At 38.2% G+C, this 5,250-nt stretch overlaps 1 protein-coding gene across 1 annotated transcript in view; it reads left to right on the top strand.

Annotated features, from left to right (window-relative positions):
* The window catches only part of LOC108766487 (uncharacterized), a 132,800-nt gene that overhangs the window by 93,554 nt on the left and 33,996 nt on the right, over positions 1-5,250 (top strand). The window lies entirely within an intron of this gene.

The raw sequence follows: 5,250 nt of genomic DNA, 5'->3' as shown, positions 1-5,250 counted from the left end.
CATATTGGATCCGCCATTTTGAATTTCAAAATTCTGATGCAAGATTCGTAATCAGCACAGCCAAAAACAAAGAACCAAACCCTAAAACGGTATATTTCGCCGTCACAAAAAACTCTATGAATGTTTTTTGCGCTCGTTTTCGAGAGTTTGGTGTTTTGCAGTGCTGATTTGGAGTCGCCATTTTGAATTTTCCAAAAAGGCCACTCACCAAAAAAAACTAGACAAATATAGCTTCAAAATGAGACCTCATACAACTCTCTACGTTGCGCCGAATTTTGGCGAGGGGGGGGGGTGGCCGATTTGGCAAAGAATGTCCCATATAACTATATACTTGTCACTTTGTAATTATAACATTGAGAATGACCCAATCGGGATCGAAACGCCGTTTGTTATTTTTAATTTGTCTTAGTTCTTTATAATTATATGCACACTTTGGATAACCTTTTCATCATATTTCGGTAACTTTTACTTAATTTTAATCCTTCTTTCAATCTGGAATTATTACTTATTAACATAGACTTGCGGCATATGATACTTGTCTTCCCATTACATTTCTTGCAACTTTCGGAAGGTTTAGCAATCACCCATCTCACGTTAAGAAGTTATTAAAAATGAAATAGGGAATTCAACTCCGATGACGCTGACCGTAACATATATTGTCAAGGTAATGACCCTTAGTGACCATCGAAGGACAATTCATCTCCGATGACCTTGACCCTCCCACATATTATGAAGGTCATCACATCGGACAACCTTCGGAAGGTTGTAGCAAACACCCATCACGCGTTACAAAACTATCCAAAAAAATTAAAATGAGTAACCATCGGACACTTTCAGCAGGCGAGGGTAAGAAAAGACGAAAGGGGGTGAGAGAGCACGAAAGAGAATGAGATAGGACGAAAAATAGAGGGGCGGTGGGGATGGGTGGTGGGGGAAGAAGAGGGAAGGGGGAGGGGTGAGTGAAAGGTGAGGGAGAAGAGAAGTGCGTGTGCGTGTGACTGCGGACAGAGAAGATGGAGAAGTCGTTAATTTTTCACGAAAATCATCACTTTCCTGCTTGTATGTCCAGAACGGCTTGACCGATTTTTAATTTTTTTTTTGCTCAAATTACTCGTGGCGATGCCTTCAGGATATGTCACGTGCGATTCAAAATTTTTTATATTTTAGTAGTTCTGTACCCCCAAAAAATGGACTTTGGTGGCTCAGGATAAGAGACTTGTAGTGTCTTTAAGTCTTTTCACTTTTGTTTTTAACATGTCCGGCGACACTACCGCGTCTCCTGATGAATTTAAATTTATAAAGATCAATAGTAATAATAATAAGCAAGCACATCAAAGCCAACATCAGTTGTTCGGATGCACAATTTAGTTTCTGTGAATTTAACAAATCGTATAAAAAAATTAATTAATATACGTTTCGACCCCTATATTAGGGTCCTTATCAATATAAAAACTTTAATTTTTGTGATAACACTTAAATTGAGCAAGGTAACGCAACTTTGTGGTAACGTTTTGTATATTATTTTGAAAGAGAATTAAATACCCACTACTTTAATTGGAAGAGTGATCAACTTTAACGATCTCAGTCCACGGGGTAAAGCGATACATTTTTTTTGCCAGATTCGTTCATTTCGTGCAAAAACGTGTCGAGCAAGTCTAATTTGTGTATGTAGAAGCAGAAAATCACTTACGTGTCCTCTACTATGCCATCGATGTGACAGTTTTCTTAACCTAATCATCAGCCACAGAAAACGAACATATGTGTGATGTGACCATGCACATTGCTAGCGCCACATTTGCCTCTTGCGCCAAAAATTCCAGAAGGACTTTACCCCCACCACTTCATAGCGGTGACGACGACAATGATGACTATTCTTAATATAAAAGTCTCAGATTCGTATTTTGCGTCGCAATATCTCCGCTCGTAGAGCACGTAGAGAAAAAATAAAATCACTTTCATTATATATCCCGAGCAGTTGCAATCGATTAAGCACACTTAGAACTTGATCGGTTCAGCCCTTATTGAGATCCGATAATCTTGATCTGCCGCAACTCGCCGGCTCGCTTAAAGTAGCCACGGTAGTGGTGCTGCGCGAAGCTTAGCGCCGAAACACTACCAGTGTCTCCAGATAATTAAAATTAAAGTTACCATTACGTAGTTGGTTATCCATTTTGTAATTAAATGATTTGTGTATCTTTGTGTTAAATGTAACGTGCGGAATAAATCGACTAGAATATTTAGAGAGCGCGTGAATAGAGTCAACGAGGGGAACTAAAGCTTCTGCAGGTATAAGGAAGGGAAAGGGACAGTCTTGGAGATAAACTTGAGCAGAAAGGTAGTGATTAGGAGGGGCGGATGTCCAATAAGTGAGGAGATCATCTACTGTAGTAATAGTGTGAGAATTGGTAAATTGAAGAGAGGGAAATAAAAAGGGTTGGTCGTTGTAAGAATCGAGAAATTCAGAATCGATGTCCGGAACAGGTTGTGGAGTTGGATATCGCGAAGGGAAGTTGGGTGGTTCGAGGAATTCGTTTGGATGTATGGGGAGAGGTGGTACGGGTGAGTAAGAAATGTCAAGTGGTGGAGAAAGGGGTGGCAAGGGGAAAGGTAATGTCGGTGTCTCTATCGCGGTTGGATTCTCCGATGGTTGGATGTAAGGGATGTAATCGCGGGGCCAACGGTCCGGCATGAGTAGGGTCCTGCTCCCTGCTCCGAACGACGCGTCGGCGTGAACGAACGATTACGCTACGGCGTTGTGGAGTATTGGCCCCGTTAGAACGCACTGCAACGTTCATTTATTTAATATGGAGGGGTGGAAAGAAAAAATAAGAAAAGAAAATAATAATAGAGACGAATAAAGTGATAATGGTAATTACGAAAAAAAAAGAAAAGAAAAGGAGGGCGAGAAACCGGATTTTAGGGGGGTGTTTACTTATTACTTGATACGGCTGGGATGAAATATATTGAGAGAAAGATATTGAGAGAAGATCGGCAAAATTCTGTGCGAGGGCCGCGGAAACGCGGTTTATATACCGATTCTCCCTTGGTTGGTAGGGTTCTAATTAAATGGTGGGGCACTTTTCTGGCTTCTGGATTGGTCAAGATTTGGGGTACATTGTTGGGGAGGAAAGGAGTCTGTTTTATGTCAACATGTGTCAGTCTTAATTTTATGATGCTTTCTTCTTAAATTATGGGGAAATGAACGTGCATCGAGTAAGACGAGCGCACGTGCAGCGTCCAGTGATGCGAATTCCGAGCCGCTTGCAGCACGGTTACTAACATGAAGGGGGCATAAGAAGGTACATACATTACGATAAGTTCATATCCGTGTACACTTGCGCATGTGGTATGTGTCCGTCTATGCTCTCTTCATGCTAGTAATCGTGCTGCAAGCGGCCCGGAATTCGCATCACTGGACGCTGCACGTGCGCTCGTCTTACTCGATGCACGTTCATTTCCCCATAATTTAAGAAGAAAGCATCATAAAATTAAGACTGACACATGTTGACATAAAACAGACTCCTTTCCTCCCCAACAATGTACCCCAAATCTTGACCAATCCAGAAGCCAGAAAAGTGCCCCACCATTTAATTAGAACCCTACCAACCAAGGAAGAATCGGTATATAAACCGCGTTTCCGCACTCCTCGCACAGAATTTTGCCGATCTTCTCTCAATAGTTAATCTGATTATCTTAGAGACAAGTATCTAAATCTCGGCACGGGGTCGACCTCTTCTGGACCTTGCGTGTCACTTCTGTATTTTATGGTCGCGGACATCATGAGAATCGTCTGCGACTTCACTGTTAGAAAAATGTTTAGGCGCCAGTCCTGCATTTTCACTGACATTAATCGTCTTCTTAATAGTGGTGTCCAAGGAGGGTGTCATCGACGCTGCATTAGTCTCCCGCGTCCACCGATTCTTACTTTATTTTAGCTGATCTTAATGCGGAGATACTGGAGTCTTTGCTTTTAATTTTTCGTGAGAAAAATTTTTATTACTTTTTAACTATCTTATACGTTGACAACTCCAGGTCTCCGTGAGAAAGATTAAAAAGGTTGCGAGAGTCCGCTGGACGTAACAACATTTAAAATCCGTATTAAGTCACTTTTGCCTCAAATCAAACACGTATTAAGGAAAATCGAAATTTTGATTTAAAAATCAAATCGTTCACTAGATCTCTAAATGTTAATATTCTTTGATAAAAATTTAGGGGTCTTCTTTTGGCATAAAATGGAAGCTTTTGAATTGAGAGGCCGATTAAAAAAAATTTTTTTTCCTCGTCAGTCTAATACTTATAGGAGAGACCGGCACCAAGAGTCATAAAAATTCAAACTCTTAAAAGTGCATCTAAATATAAAAATTTTTGTATCATTTTTTTTTAATAATTAAAGCATAATGCATATTTTAAAATTTAATAAGTATATTTTGTAAATATCTATTAGTTTATAAAAAAAAAAAGCATGTTTTTCTAAGAAATGACTCATAGTGTTCCATATCCGTGGTACCTTAGGTTACACACAAAATAGTAGGATTAAGCGAGAAATAACGATGACGGAAGTTGAAACGTATTTTCAATTAACTCACATATTCTTAGCATAGTCACTAATACAATAAAATATAATTGCAACTAATAATTATTAAATAATAAAATAGAAAGTTATAAGAAAATAAATGAGAAATAATCATTAACATAAGAAAAAAATATATTACGATAAAATAAAATTAATTGCTTAGAAGTATAAACTGCCCTTTTAATACATATACTTTCTGTATTGTCCCGTTTCATCAAGAGTATTTAATGTATGACTCATGGTACTCCAATTATACATTTAACAGAAAACTATAAAAAATAAATGTTAGATTATTACTTGTAACTTAATAAGTTGATAAAAGATGTACAGAAACTTGAACCTTATCTTTATACATGTATCTTCTACTATAAAAAAATATTAAAATATTTTTATGGGGTTAAAAAGTTACTATTGCTCCACGAAAACCATTAATAATCAATGCTTTTCGATACAATGGAATTTAATTACTACCATCTAGATAAAAAATATAGGCAATGAAATAACAGTCGTATTGTACCAGTAGTAGTAATTTAAACATTCTAGATTATGTTAACAATCGATAACCCATAGTACCCCGTGTCCTCGGTGCTCTGGGTTCCTTTATATATACAGGGTGTTTGGCGACTACCGCATTTTTTGTCATACGTGGGTAGAACAGCCTATACTGAATCAAAAAG

This window comes from Trachymyrmex cornetzi, unplaced genomic scaffold, assembly GCF_001594075.2.
Source record: "Trachymyrmex cornetzi isolate Tcor2-1 unplaced genomic scaffold, Tcor1.1 scaffold592, whole genome shotgun sequence".
NCBI lineage: Eukaryota > Metazoa > Arthropoda > Insecta > Hymenoptera > Formicidae > Trachymyrmex > Trachymyrmex cornetzi.
This window is presented reverse-complemented; position numbering and strand designations above follow the sequence as displayed.